Source organism: Gavia stellata, unplaced genomic scaffold (assembly GCF_030936135.1).
Source record: "Gavia stellata isolate bGavSte3 unplaced genomic scaffold, bGavSte3.hap2 HAP2_SCAFFOLD_107, whole genome shotgun sequence".
NCBI classification, from domain to species: domain Eukaryota; kingdom Metazoa; phylum Chordata; class Aves; order Gaviiformes; family Gaviidae; genus Gavia; species Gavia stellata.
Window position 1 is genome coordinate 77,307 of NW_026776748.1, and position 15,920 is coordinate 93,226.

General features: G+C 51.6%; 2 pseudogenes; both read right to left on the reverse strand.

The window, feature by feature from the left end:
- Positions 1 to 627: 627 nt before the first annotated feature.
- On the reverse strand, positions 628 to 9,970 carry LOC104263848 (cyclin-Y-like protein 1-B; annotated as a pseudogene).
- A 1,294-nt stretch (positions 9,971 to 11,264) lies between these two features.
- LOC132321281 (feather keratin Cos1-1/Cos1-3/Cos2-1-like) lies at positions 11,265 to 13,412 on the reverse strand (annotated as a pseudogene).
- Between the last annotated feature and the right edge of the window lie 2,508 nt (positions 13,413 to 15,920).

Sequence of the window (15,920 nt, forward strand, 5' to 3'; positions counted from 1 at the left end):
ATCTTGTTCAAACTGTTGAGAGCTGTAGATCAGGAGTAGCTGAACTGGAAAAAAAACCCACTGCACTTCGTTATTTTTATAGCATCCTTAAATTCCATTTATATTCACCTTTGTTCTAAGATAATGCATTCTGGGGACAGAATTGGCTTAGTGCAGATGATCATGCAGGTGATTATTTGCAATCTACAGCTGAAATTTTTATTAGTTAGGGTCTTCTTTCACGCAGAATTTTTTTTCACTTTGAGATAACCTCCTTTGTAATTTTTAGAGCCATGGCAAAGGAGAAAAAGACACCTGTAATTGATCTCATTCCCCTAGGCTTCCCGAACTCCCTAAGTGGACACATGACCCCATGTGCCATTATCTTCTCCATGTATCTTCTAACCCTGATGGAGAACGACCTCTTCATTGTCACTGTGTGGAGCAATCAGCATCTGCAGACCTTGCTGCATTTCTTCCTCATCAGGTTTCCTTCCTGGAGATCTGCTACATCACCACTGTTGTGTCAAAAATGATGAAAACTTTCCATGTCATAAGGAAAACCATTTGTGTTGCCTGCTGGCTGGCACAGTCATGTTCTCTTTTCTTCCTAGATATTACTGAGTTCATGGTCTTTCAATAAGTCTTTCAATGTTTGGCAATAATCCACACAGCCTGATCATCCCTACTTTAGAAGCCAGCATTATAGCTCCTAGGACTATCCTCTTACAGTCACTAGGGCATATGTAAATCTCTGCATAGGTTAAAAGTCTTTCCAAATAAACCAAATTGCATATTCAGCTGTCAGCTGTGCAGCATTGAAAAGTGTCCAAACAAACCGGTATATGTGCTTGTGATTAGGGCCATGCTTGTAGTAGTCATCTGGAACTTCTTCCTATGTGAGAGGATGAAATTTTTTCTCAAAAATATCCAATCACCTGTCTGAATCTCTGTTCTTTATAGGGTACAATATTGCTAATTGTGCCCTTTATTGTGCTTCAAAGATTAGCTTGTCTGACTGTGCAGTCACCTACAAATATTGTTAAGCATGAGCTGTATATTTTTGTAAGCTGCTCAGGAGAAAAATGGTTGATGTGGTTACTCCTCCTCTTCTCTTGCACATCTGTTTGAGACTTGCTCAGGAAAATTGTGCTTGCTTTGGGATGATAAAATGGATTAGATTCCAAGGCTGAATGACCTAGGAAAACCTGGTTGTTGATGTGCTGGAGGTGGGGGCCACCACTGCTGGATCCTGGTCTGCCGCCTGCTGCCACCACCTTGTACGTGCCAAAGATGACCAAAGGGCTGGGAACCTGTTCTATGAGGAAAGACTGAAGGAGTTAAGTCTTTTCTCCCTGGAGAACAGAGGCTAAGGGGGACCTCAACACAGTAGTCCACTAATTAAAGGGTGGCTACAAAGAGGACAGAGGCTCTCTCATCACAAGAAGACACAAGGAGCAGACAAGGGGCAACAACAGATCTCCAACAGCCAGGGACTGCAGTGCTGGGAAGGCCCTGGCCTGCATCAGTGGAGCAGCGGTGGTGTGAGCAGAACTAGTGCTGGCCCTGCCTCAGAGCACTTGGGGAGCCAGGGAAGCTGACTATGAGCAGGGTCATGCCCTAGTGTTTGTGCTATGGTTGGATTTGTGCCTGTCCTGTATCGCTGTGTCCCCGGGACACGACCTGTTCTCGACCTGTGGGGGTCATGCACACAGTGAGGAGGAACTGGGTGCTGGTGACTGACCCTAGTGCTGGGGCAGCAGGTCTCATCAAGGAGGAGGTGAAGCCTTGGTTTCCTGGCACAGCAAGAAGGTGCCCAGCGCCCAGTGAGATGGAGAAAGATGGTGTCTCTGACCCGAACTGTGGGCAGGAGGAGCATGAGTAGAACCTCACGTGGTCCATGGAGCACTGTGTGCCTAAGCCGTTATTCTCAGCCCAGCAGTGCCTTCAGGAGTCTCTTTTCTGCAACCAGAAGACCACAGATACCCAAGAGATGCCAGGATTTAGAGCATTAACCCGGGGCTGAAGGCCGACATCTAAAAAGAAATTTTCAGATGTCACTGAAAAGCATACCTAAATGTTGGCATTAATAGTGAAGCCAAGTCAGTCACACAGAGTCAGTGAAGATGGACACCTGAAACAAGACACAAGAAGGCAGGGAGTCATTGGACTGTGGAGAGCCCACGTTGCTGTGGGAACACTCTGTGCACTGCTGCCATCTGCCCGGCCACCATCTGCCTGTAAATGGTGGGATGATGGCCAGAAAGTGGGGATTTCCTGCAGGGATATGCAGGGAACAGATGCTTTGTGGAACTTAGGGCCTGCAGAGCTGGTATTACACAGACCCTGAAAACAGGGAAGATGGCGTCAGTGCCTCAATATGTTCATCACCTCGCTTCACAGGGCCACCAGGAGGCAGATGAAGGCTCTCATAACTGACCCTTCAGGCAGAAAGACCTTCTGTCTGAATGTTACCTTTTCCTCTGGGGAGGGCAGTGTCCAGAGTTCCAGATGTTCATGGACGGCCTTCTGCCATGGCATCTCCTCCTGGCCAAGGCCTCTGATATGCCAAGGTTTTTGGACCAGCCAGTGCCTGAGAATATCAGCCAACACAAAAAGGCTGAGAATGGCCCAGCAGAGATAGATCAGAGAAGCTGCTGGGCACAGAAACATGTCCCACTGTTGCCACAGTGGCCCAGCAGGGATGGAGTGGGTAACTGCTCTTGCACAGACCCTCTCTGGAACAGAGCTGGGAACGGCAGTGGTGCAACATTAGAGGCCCAAGAAAGCTGTCACAGGCTTGGAGGAGACAAAGTACCACAAACTAGCCATGCGTCTTTGGGCACTGGGTGCTCTCCTGGAGCTGCAGTGGCCCATGGGGGTGTTGGATTCACAGGGAGTGGGGACTCTATTTTGTGGCTGATACCAGTACTAACTTGTAAATTGCCCCAGCTCTGCATTTCTGGAGAGCAGCTGGGCCCTGCCAGGTGCTGAAGGACTGTATGAGGTACCTATCTCATCTGCCCGTGCCCATGTGTGCTGGCCATGGACCATGGACCAGCAATGGAGGGGAGGGGAAGGTGGAGATGAGACTGTGGGCTGTCCCCAGGCATTATTGTCTCCATATCCCCACTCCTGCCACACTTTGGAGCCATTCTCTATTCAAGCCTCCTTCCCCCAGCACAGCTCAATCCAGAGCTAGAGCAGATCCCTTCCGCAAGAGCCAGAGCAACTGCTGACCTAATCCATTGGCCACCTGCAGCCATGGGCTCCTCACTCGAGGGTTGGGCTCCCCTTTCACAGAAGATGCTCCGGGGCCCAGTACTCCAGGCCCAACTGGGAAGAGATGCAACAAGGCTGGAAAGACTGATGGCCGTTGGCTGTGGAGTGGCCAGAAATGTCTTCCTCAGGTCCAAGGGACAGGGCACAAAAGACAACCCAGTGCAGTGAGCCCTACCCTCTCCTTCCTCTGGGAATGAGGAAGGGTCCTCTTTTGTGCCCAATATAATCCTCTCCAAAAAGTCACCTTTTTTCCTAGGCACACTGGAAGAGTTGCCTCAGAAGGAAAGAACACTCAGAGGCCCAGGCTTGGATGCAGCACGATGTTAAGGAGTCTAAAGAAGAAAAGGAGGTGGCTCACAGGGAGCATCAGGGGCAGCAACTAAGATACGGTGGAGCTCCTGCAGGGTGTCCATCTGCCTGCCCTGCAGGGGGAGGGAGGCCAACAAGTCCCTGCTAGGCTGCGTTGGCAGAAGGCGACAGCAAAGGAAAGAGAGAGAGAAGAGAGTGGAAGAAGGAAAAGTAGACATAGGCCATGCTTAAACACAACACAGGCTGACCTCTTCCTGCCACCCTTTGCAGGAGAATCCAGGGATGAAGAGCTATTCTAAATACAAAAGTCCAAAGTTCTATCTCTTGTCCAGCACCATGTTCTGAGGTTATTACCCAAGGAAGTTGCCAGTAGATTTAGCAGGGTTGACATCTTCTGCTACAGTAGTGGCTGGTGATGCAGGAGAGGTCTCAGCACCCAGAGTTGATGGGGACTCCGTCACAGCTGAGGATGCTGCCAACAGCAGCAGAGGTGGAGGATCCCACAACGGTTTTCTGCAGGAAGAAGCTGAGGATGGGGCCGGGCAAGGTCACCACTATGGGGGAGGGCTGGATGACGACGGTGGAAGGCTGGCACTGCCTGACACAGGGCTCATGGCAGCTGTTGGCCAGTGGAGTCAGGCAGCATGGCTGGTAGGGCTGGCACTTGTCAGAGCAGGACATGTCTCAGGGTTAGCAGTGCACCTGGGAGAGAGGACAGGGAGGAAGGAGAGCACAGGGACACCTGAGCAACAGCCTGCAACCCCACCACAAGGAAGCCAAGACACCTGCCTGGTGGGCAGGTGGAGGGTGTGCAGGAGGGAACAAGGGCCTCTTTGCCTCAGCCCAGAGGCATCCTTCAGATAGCAGCCAGGCCGAGGGACCCTCCTGTCTTGCCTGTAGCCAAAAAGCTACCTCAGCCCAGCCTCAGCCTACATCCATGACAGACCATCTCTCCTCTGCCCTTTCCCACGACCATGATCTCAGAGCAGTACCATAAGACCAAGGAGCAGGTGTCAGCTGAGTTGTCCTTGAAGGCCAGGCTCCATCCTAGAGGAGGAGGTGGAGGAGAAAGGGGGTTCCAACTCACCTGGTTCCCAAGGAGAAGGAAGTGACAGAAGTGGTTGAGAGAGCGGCGAGTTAGGCTGGCTTTTATACTGGCCTCACGCTGCCTCAAGGCCAAAGGCAGTGCTGCATAAGCAACAATTTTCCTTTACACTCCTAATGAACGGAAAGATCCCAGGGATGTCTTGCTGTTTCCCTCTACCCTGCCTTTGCATTTCCTGGTTTATAGCATGCCCATTCCATCATGGATGTTTCTTTTGCGTGCTGGGATGAGAGGCCCCAGGATTTCCGGGACCAGGATGCATGTGTGTGGGCAGAAGACATGGACTAAGCACCAGAGAGGTGCAGTGGAGGCAGGTGTTGTCAGCCTGGGGTGCACTGGTGGCCTTTTTTTATGAGCATGCTGACAGGAAGGACTTGTGGGGCTAGTGTTTCTCAAACGTGCTGCCCTGGGAGTTCTCTGCTCTCCTGCAGTCCCAAATTTCTCCCTTTGCAACACAGATACACCGGACTTCTCAAAGCTGCCGCAGGGATTTGGAAGCTCTCATCTCATTGACATTATGAGGGTGTCACATTTTATGTGCTGCCTGGCACATGTAATGCAGCGTACTCTGGCCACTCATTTCCCCCTGCATGTCGACGTTTCCAGGGTTTCCTTTTTCCCTGCCTTCCACCTTCAATTTGTGTGAACTTGGGGAGCCAGAAGCCCACCAAGGTGGCAAGGAACTGGAAGCAGAATGCAACTTTGCAGCAACTGCTCAGGTCCCTCATCCCCTACAGGTGTCCTGATCCCAGCACGAGGGCCAGGCACTCCAGGCTGTCCTCCAGAGGCTCTGAGTGGCAGAAGAGCAGGGAGCTGGGAGCTGAGGCACAGCACAGCTCCCCTCCGGGGCATCCTGAAAGGAGATGGGCATTATGGTTCTGCAGTATCCACACTTGAGGCAAGAGCTCTGAGTAACTTTTATGCTTTAGAGCTCCCAAAATATTATGTTGCGAAAATGCGTATAGCTATATCAATACACACACAAAAACACACACACTGAGCCATTGCGTTTACGTATTAGCGGACTGTGAATCGTGACCGCATGCTTTCACTGGAGCGTCTCCCTGAGGAGTCTCTCTGGGACACTGAACACCACTGCCCATGCAGATGAACTTTGTCACTGTGCTCTGATTACTTCTCTCCATCCGTCTAATGCTTCTTCCTCTACATCAGGAGATATTGACACTCCTTCCTGGGAGAAATCACACCAGGTCTGGTGGGCCAAGCTGTGGGCCCAATGCACACTGCACAATGCCTGGTGTCTGTTCCCAGCCCTAAGAGTCAGCGATGTCCTGGATCAAAGCAGGGCAAGTAGAAATGTCAGACAGTGCTTCCTACCCCATGTTTTGACAGAAGCCCAGAGGTTCATGGGCCACTGTGGCGGGGCTGGAGTTGGACTCAGGACACAAGGCTTCACTTGAGGCTCTGGGAGTCCTGGTAATTAGTGGCTACGTGCTCATTAGTGATGGGCAGCCCGATTTCAGAGTTTGCTCTTGGTTGTGGATGAGAAAGAGATTCGATGTTTGGAGCAGGAGGGAGCTGGAAGGCAGGTTCTTGTTTGAGTCTTTGAGCCCCTGGGGAGGAAAGTGGGGGGCCAGCACATGCAAGCTAGGGAGCTGGGAGAGACCACTGTGGGTTTATTGCTGGTACTGAGTGGAGTGGGGTTTGGCATCCATGGCTAAGTTGTCTGACCCTTCACCGTTTGTATTTTTATTCCTAGACAGCTCTGTGGTGACTTTAGCTCTTCTGTTGTTAAATTGTACACAGTTTTTGGAACGCACTGTATATCTGAAAGAGGGATTTAAACCGCCAATAAAAACGACGCTGAAGAAAGAGGTCCAGCTGTTCTTTCACCCATGTCAATCATCAGAGAAATGCAGTATGAGGGGAAATATCAAGACTAACTGTGTCCTGAATTTGAAGAAAGCAAGCATTCGAAAAACTTTTTTCTTTTCCCCTCTAAATCTCTAAGACAATCCTCCTACATGGTTGCTTTATTCCCTGAAATGTGCCTGGTACTGCACCCCAAAGCTGCTGTGACATGCCACAGTCAGCCCGAATTCTCGAGAACGTGGGACACTAGGCTGTCGGTTGCTAATCTCCTGGCTCACAATTAGCTATTCAGTGTACACACTTTGCATTCCTTGCACATCTTTAGCTTTGGGAAATCTCTCTTCATTCTATTGATGACCCTTGCTTTACAGGGCTCTCCTCCTCATTACAGGCTACTTCCAAAGTAGCATCCCACTTTTCCTCAGCCTCTATCTTGCTCTTCCTAAGGATCCTGAGCTCTTTTGGCCTCTTCTGCAACACCCAATCCTCCCATATCCAAGCCGTCAGCAACTTCTGCCATTGCAGACAGACATTTGTCCATCATGTGCCTGAAGGAAGGACACAGTGGAATCCCTGAAGCCCTTTTAAGCATCCCACAGATCTCTTCCAGTCCTCAAGCCCCCTCTGCCTTATGTCTTAGCACCTACAGGAGAAACAGACTACACGGATGCTCCTGATAGTGCCTCTCGGTGAGCAGCTTCCACCCTTGGACAATCCCAGCTTGTCCTTGCAGTCAGTCCCTTCACTGAGCACATCTTCTCATTGATGGTCAAGGTAGCTGGCCTCCGGTAGGTACCGAAGAGCCATGCCGCGTCCCTGTCACGTGTGCAGACTGAAATGGTCTCTGCAAGGGATGGGAAAGTAAGGTCACGCCACCACCTTCTTTTGCTTCTCCAGAAAGGGATCAGAGTGTTTTGTGTGAAGTTGCATCTTCTGGCCTGTCTGTAAAGATGTGCCAGCATTGTCTCAGAAATGTGTCAAACCCAGAAGGGACAGATTTCCATCCAGCCCATGCCAGGCTGGTCCCCCCAAAGACAAAACGACAGCTGTGGGTCCTTCACTTGACAACATGGTAAATTCATTTCACATTTTCACAAATGAACTAATTGCTCCAGAAGGATGCTCGGCTTAGTGTCTCACCATAGCTTAGCTCCCTTGGGCAAAGACATTGGCAGCTCTCACCCAGCGTTCTCTCCTCTTCCCCATCACACTTGATGAACTTTCCACCCATGGTCTTCATTATAGCTAACAGGCACCTTGGGCAAATGAAGTAGGCAATTAAGAAACCAATGCACCCAGGAATTACCTGCCACACATACAATGAGGTGCAATGGGAGTCAGCCATTTTATGGCAATGGTCAGTTCCAGCAAACCGGAAATGTTGCTCAGATGTCTGCCAGGTCCTCTCTGCTCTCGTCTGCTACACGCACCTGAGCCCAGGCATGGTCAGACCGTCATCTGGGGTAAATGGGTTCTGTCAGTCAGCAAGAGGGGCTGGTTTTGTCCTTCTGACAGCAAGAGAAGTAGTAGATTTAACCCACCACAGCTTTGTTCCTTCACTCTTGTCTGGGCAGCTGATTCCTTTTGGTCATGTACTGGGTCATGGCAAAGGAGAACAAAACACCTGTAACTAATCTCATTCCCCTGGGCTTCCCAGACCTCCCAAGGTGGTCACATGGCCCCAGGCCCCATTATCTTCTCCATGTATCTTCTAACCCTGGTGGAGAATGGCCTGCTCATTGTCACTGTGCAGAGCAATCAACACCTGCAGACCTTGCTGCATTTCTTCTTCCTCATCAGGTTTCCTTCGTGGACATGTGCTACACCACCACTGTTGTGTCAAAAATGATGACGACTTTCCTTGTCACCAGGAAAACCATTTGTGTTGCCGGCTGGCAGGCACAGTCTTTTTTCCCATTCTTCCTGGCTATCACTGAGTTCATGATCCTCTCAGTGATGTCCTTTAATCGTGATGGCGCCATATGGAAACTGCTCCATTACACCACTCTCATGAAAAAGAAAATCTGCTTCCTGCAAGCCCTGGTAGCGTGGACATTGGGCTTGTGGCCATCTTCACCCAGGTGGCTCTACTGCTGACTGGCCGTTCTGCATCAAGAAAGCCACCACCAGGATCCAAGGCCTCTGCCTCGGCCTCCGCTGATCCCGATCCAGCACCCGCCGCCACTCCCGTGTACGTGACAAAGATGACCAAAGGGCTAGAGAACCTGTCCTATGAGGAAAGACTGAAGGAGTTAGGTCTTTTCTCCCTGGAGAACAGAAGGCTCAGGAGGCACCTCGTCACAGCGTTCCAGTACTTAAAGGGCGGCTACAAAGAGGATGGAGGCTCTCTCATTACAAGGAGCCGCAGGAGAAGACAAGGGCCAACAGATACAAGTTGCATGGGAAGAAGTTTCCGCCTGTCATGAGAAATACTGTTTTTACAGTAAGAACAGTCATTCACTGGAACAACGTCCCCAGGGATGTGGTAAAGTCCCCATTGCTGGAGGTTTTCAAGATGCGATTGGACAAGGTGGTAGATAATCTCATCCAGGCTCCCTTTCCCGTGAAAGATTGGACCAAATGATCTTTTGAGGTTGTGATGGGTTGACCTTGGCTGGCTGCCAGGTGACCACCAAGCCATTCTATCACTTCCCCCTCCTCAACTGGAAAAGGGGAAAAAATAGGACGAAAGGCTCATGGGCCAAAATGAGGACAGGGAGACATCTTGGGCAAAGCAGAGTCAACTTGGGGAAATTAGTTTATTTATTGCCAGTTAACCATGGAGTAGGATGATGAGAAATAAGAACAGATCTAAAAACACCTTCCCCCCCATACTTCCCTTCTTCCTGCGCTCAACTTCACTCCCGACTTTTCTACCTCCTCCCTTCGAGTGGTGCAGGGGGATGGGGAATGGGGGTTGAGGTCTGTTCATTGCATGTAGCCTCCGCCACTCTCTCCTCCTCACGCTGCTCACCTCCTCCACTGTGGAGTCCCACCCATGGGAGACAGTTCTCCTCCAAAGTGGGTCCTTCCCACAGGCTGCAGCTCTTCACAAACTGCTCTAGCATGGGTCCGTTCAGGAACGGACTGCTCCAGCATGCGGTTCCCATGGGGTCACAAGTCCTGCCAGAAGACCTGCTCCAGTATGGTCTTCTCTCCATGGGACCACAGTTGCTTCCAGGAACCTGTTCCAGTTCACGGGGTCACAACTTCCTTCACAGCACATCCATCTGCTCCGGGCTGAGGTCCTCCATGGGCTGCAGCATGGATATCTGATTCACCATAGTCCTCCATGGGCTGCAGAGGCACAACATGCATCACCCGGGTCTTCACCATGGGCTGCAGGGTAATCTCTTGTCTTGTGGCTGGAGCACCTTCTTCTCCTCCTTCTTCACTGACCTTGGTGTCTGCATAGTTGTTTATTTCACATATCCTCAGTCTTCTCTCCCGCAGCTCTTGCATAGCAGTTTTTACGCCTTCTTAAATTAAATACGTTATCCTCATGGCAGATATAGCCAGTGCCAGCTGGCTCCAAGATGAACCTGCTGCTGGCCAAAGCTGAACCAATCAGCCACGTTGCTTCTGGCATCTTCTCACAGAAACCACTCCTGCAGACCTCTCCGCTAACAAAAACCTTCCCACGTAAACCTAATAAAACCTTCCGACCTGGACTATTCTATGATTCTATCATCCTCTCAGTGATAGCCTTCAACCGTGATGTTGCCATATGCAAGTCGCTCCACCGCACCACTGTCATGACGAACAAAATCTGCATTCTCAAAGACTGTATTTCAGTCAAGACTACCGTATTTTCAGAGAAAATGGGATGCTGCATGGCTAATATCCTCTTCATTTCTTAGCCTTGTTCACCTGAAGAAACATCCCCTGCAGGCAGCAAATAACAAAGACTGCAGGGCTGGGAAGAACCTGGCCTGCATGTGACGAGCAGTGGTGGTGTGAGCAGAGCTGAGGCTGGCCCTGCCTCAGAGCACGTGGGGAGTCCATTGAGTACCCTGAGTGTGGCTGATACCAATCCTAACTTGTGAATTGCCCCAGCCCTGCATTTCTGGAGAGCAGCTGGGCCCTGCCAGGTGCTGAAGGACTGTATGAGGTACCTATCTCATCTGCCCGTGCCCATTGGTGCTGGTCATGGACCCTAGACCAGGTAATGGAGGGGAGGGGAAGGTGGAGATGAGGCTGTGTGCTGTCCCCAAGCATTATTGTCTCCCCATCCCCACTCCTGCCACCCTTTGGAGCCATCCTCTCACTGATGGTTATTGGCTGTGGAGTAGCCAGGGAGGTCTTCCTCAGCTCCAAGAGAAAGGGCACAAAACAAAATCCACTGCAGGGAGTCCCAGCAACCATGTCCTCCATTTTTTTCCCCTAGGCAGACTGGAGGAGTTGCCTCAGAAGGAAAGAACACTCGGAGGCCCAGGCCTGGATGCAGCACGACTTTAATGAGTCTAAAGAAGAAAAGGAGGTGGCCCACAGGGAGCATCAGGGGCAGCCACTAAGATGCGGTGGAGCTCCTGCAGGGTGTCCATCTGCCTGCCCTGCAGGGGGTGGGAGGCCAACAGGTCCCTGCTAGGCTGGCGTTGGGAGGTGGAGACAGGAAAGGTAGGGAAGAGAGAGAAGAGAGTAGAAGAAAAAACCAATGGCCTGAAGCTCTAAATACAAAGCCCCACAGCTCTATCTTCTGTCCAGCACCATATTCTGAGGTCTTGGAGGTTCTTGCCCGAGGACGTTGCCAGCCGCTTTAGCAGGGTTGACATCTGTTGCCACAGTAGCAGCTGGTGATGCAGGAGAGGTCACAGCACCCGGAGTTGATGGGGACTCCGTCACAGCTGAGGATGCTGCCAACAGCAGCAGAGGTGGAGGATCCCACAACAGTGTTCTGCGGGAAGGAGCTGAGGATGGGGCCGGGCAAGGTCACGACCACGAGAGGGGGCTCGATGACGACGGTGGAGTTCTGGCACTGCCTGACACAGGGCTCATTGCAGCTGTTGGCCAGTGGGGTGGGGCCGCAGGGCTGGCAGGGCTGGCAGGGCTGGCATTTGTCGGAGCAGGACATGTCTCGGGGCTGGCAGTGCACCTGGGAGAGAGGGCAGAGAGGGAAACAGAAAACAGGGACACATGAGGAGTAGTACTGCACCCAACCACAGAGGAGGTAAGGCACCTCCTGACCCAGCATACGCTGCCCAGCTCGAAGCCCAGGAGCCACCTCAACTAAGTCCCAGCCTCTCTCCCCTGCCCTCTCCCATGAGAAGCAGCTCCCAGCCCTGGGCTAGGACAGCCCATATCAGCTGAGACAGAGAATCACAGAATCAAAGAATCAGAGTCACAGAATCATTAAGGTTGGAAAGTCCTGTAATGTCATCAAGTCCAACCATGAACCAAACACCACCATGCCCGCTAAACCATGTCCCGCAATGCCACGTCTACACGTTCCTTGAACACCTCCAGTGAGGATCACTCCACCACTTCCCTGGTCAGCCTGTTGCAATGCTTCACCACTCTCTCCATCCAGCCTAAACCTCCCCTGGTGCCACTTGAGGCCATTTCCTCTTGTCATGTTGCTAGTCACTTGGGAGAAGAGACCAACACCCACCTCTCTGTAACCCCCTTTCAGGTAATTGTAGAGAGTGATATGGTCTCCCCTCAGCCTCCTCTTCTCCAGACTGAACAACCCCCGTTCCCTCAGCCGTTCCTCATAAGAATTGTGCTCCAGACCTCTCACCAGCTTCGTCACCCTTCTCTGGACATGCTCCAGCACCTCAATGTCCTTCTTGGAGTGAGGGGCCCAAAACTGAACACAGTATTCGAGGTGCGGCCTCACCAGTGCCGAGTCCAAGGGCACGATCACCTCCCTACTCCTACTGGCCACACTATTTCTGATACAGGCCAGGATGCCATTGGCCTTCTTGGCCACCTGGGCACACTGCTGGCTCATCTTCAGCTGGCTGTCGACCAACACCCCCAGGTCCTTTTCTGCGGGGGAGCTTTCCAGCCACTCGTCCCCAAGGCTGTAGCATTGCATGAGGTTGTTGTGGCCAAAGTGCAGGACCCAGCACTTGGCCTTGTTGAACCTCATACAATTGGCCTGAGCCCATCCATCCAGCCTGTCCAGATCCCTCTGCAGATCCTTCCTACCCTCCAGCAGATCAACACACCTGCTCAACTTGGTGTCATCTGCAAACTTGCTGAGGGAGCACTCAATCCACTCATCCAGATCATCGATAAATATACTAAAGAAGACCGGCCCCAAAACTGAGCCCTGGGGGACTCCACTTGTGACCAGCCACCAACTGGATTTAACTCCATTCCCCACGACTCTCTGGGCTCAGCCTTCCAACCACTTTTTCACCGAGCGAAGAGTACACCTGTCTAAGCCATGAGCTGCCAGCTTCTCCAGGAGAATACTATGGGAGACACTGTCGAAGACTTTACTGAAGTCCAGCCTTTCCCTCATCCACCAGGTGGGTCACATGGTTATAGAAGGAGATCACGTTGGTCAAGCAGGACCTGCCTTTCAAGAACCCGTGCTGGCTGGGCCTGATCCCCTGGTTATCCTACACATGCCCTGTGAGTGCCCTCAAGATGAACCTCCCCATAATCTTCCCCGACACTAAGATCAGGCTGACAGGCCTGCATTTTCCCGGATCCTCCTTCCGGCCCTTCTTGTAGATGGGTGTCATGTTGGCAAGCAACGTGGCAATACATCGAGGAAAGATCTGATCTTGAAAGAGGAGGAAAGGAGGTTTCACACTCACCTGATTCCCAAGGAGAAGGAGGCGACAGAAGTGGATGAGAGAGCAGAGGGTTGGGCTGCCTTTTATAGCAGTCCTGCACTGCCTCAGGCCCAGAGGCGCCCTCTGCGGAAGTAATAATTTTCTGACAAGCTCATGCCAAATGCAAAACATCCCAGCTAATGGTATGGGCTGTGTTCTGGTTTCCTGCACTGCTGCCTTTTCATTTCCTGGCTTGTGCCACATGCTTTCCCATATGTAGGCTTCTGTAAGTGCTGGAATGAGAGTCCCAAGGATTTCCGGGGCAGAAACAGGTCAGCACAGGCAGAAGTCTCCGCTCAAGTGCTGGTGGCATCCCATGCAGGCAGGTGATGTGCACCTGGGTCATTCCTGTGGGCTTGTTTGTGGCAAAGTTGTCAGGAAATGGGCACCACTCTTGTGCTTCTCGTCCAGATGCCCAAGGACTGCCATGTGAGAGGACATGCCACATCCTTTTCTCTTGCTCCCCCATCACTCTCTGGTGGTTGCTCATTGTTGCATGCAGGTGGGCTTCTGCTGGGAGGGTTTGATGCTGTTGCAACACTAACAGTGCTCTCAGGACAATTTTGCTGGGCTCATTTGCCTCATCCCCTCTCTGTGCAGTCTCTGCGGGTCCTCAGGCAACACCATGGGCATGTATGGGGCCTGGTCCTTCCCCAGGGTACTTGAGTCCTGTTCTGCCACTGTGGTCCCCAGCATCTCCTCAGCAGAGTCCACGGTTGCCGATGTTTTCCTGGCTTTATGTGAGCGTACAGGTTTATGCATGGTTCCATGCAGGCATGCATGAGCACACATGTGTCAGTCTCTACTTGTGTGACCCTCATCATGAGGGCATGGGCACGTCATAGCAGGAGGACTCTCCCCTGGTGTGTCCATGAGCACTGCAGCGTAGCAGGTTGCCCTTACCAGAAGGAGCCCATCTATATCTGAATGGTGGTGCCTGAGACCTGGCGGAGAGGTGCTCAGAGAACTGAAATGAAGTCTTTGCCTCCTGTGCCCTGCATTCCTTGCTTTATGTACAGGGAGAAAGGCCAAGAAAGCCTGCCTGCCTGTTCAGGCCATTGTTCCTGAATCGATCCCCTTATGATGCAGTGCTGCTGGTGACTGGGATGGAACACAGGCTCCTCGTGTCCATGCCAATGCCAGATGCACTTCTACAGCTCATCAGCCTGGTGCTGAGTGAGGCAGGGGCCGAGACCTCGCAGCGAATGGGTACTGGACTAAAGGGGCCGGGGTCCAGATGTTGCTCTGCTATGAGATGTAGGATAGTTGGACCGACGCAACTTAGAGGTAGCGTCGCTGAGGTCTGCCCCCTTCCCTTTTTTGGCCTTGCTGAGATCATTGCCAGATGGTGCTGCTGGGAGTCTTCAGCCTGAGCCGACTCCTCTTCCCATGGGAGCAGCTTTCAAGCTTAAGTTCTAGTGCTTGGCCCCAACCTGAGTTACATCTGCAGCGGTGACACATCTGTGCCTGTGTCTGGCCATGGACTCCACTGATCTCAGTTTGGACCCTGACATGCGGGTGACTTCGCAGCTTGACCTGAGACCTGCCTCGTCTCTGTGAACCTGGTGATCACTGGACTTTGTTGAACCCCGATTATTGTCGTGAGACCTCATCCGGACCTTGACTCACTGACGCGCTGTTGTTGTGGCTGTTTAACCCTGGCCAGCAGCTAAGCACCCCACAGCCCCTCACTCACTCTGCCCAAGTGGGATGGGGGGGAGAATTGCAAGGGTAAAAGTGAGACAAATCATGGGTTGAGATAAAGACAGTTTGATAGTTAAAAAAAAGTTGCAAGGAAAAAGAAGAAAAAACAACAACAAAAAGAAAGGAAAATACAACCAAGAAAAACAAGTGATGTAAAAGAAAAGAATTGCTCACCACCAACCGACGGATGCTCAGCCAGTCCCCGAGCAACTTCACCCCCCCAGTTTTATTGCGGAGCATGACGTTATACAGTATGGAATATCCCTTTGGTGAGTTGGGGTCAGCTGTCCCAGCCGTGTCCGCTCCCAACTTCTTGTGCATCCCTAGCCTACTTGCTCGTGGGGCAGTCTGAGGAGCAGAGAAGGCCTTGATGCTGTGCAAGGACTGCTCAGCAACGACTAAAACATCCATATATTATCAACACTATTTTCAGCACAAATCCAAAACACAGCCCCATACAAGCTACTGTGAAGAAACTTAACTCTGTCCCAGGCTAAACCAGTACACTCACTGACTTGCCTTTCCAACTTGACCCCAGACATACGTAAGACAAGAGCTTGAGCCAGAACACGAGCACAATGGCTTAAAACTCTGTGCACACTTGCAGACCTATGATCTTATTGGGGTTTTGGAGAAAAGCTGGGATAGCTCATGTGTCTGGAGTGTGGAGTGGCTCTGCAATACCGAAGGCAGTATTGCAACCCTGCACTGCCTAAGAGCAGATTTTTTGTCCCCTCAGGGTCCTGCCAGGCAGAATCCTTTGGGAAAGTGCCCTGCGGGGTCAAAGAGGCCCAGGGGGAATGTGAAGTACAGCAGTTAAGATCTGATGATAATAACATTAAGGAAATCACCATAACTATCTCCATCTGTTCCAAATCCCAAAGGATCTGCAAGGACATTAGATGGCTGTATTTTTGGAG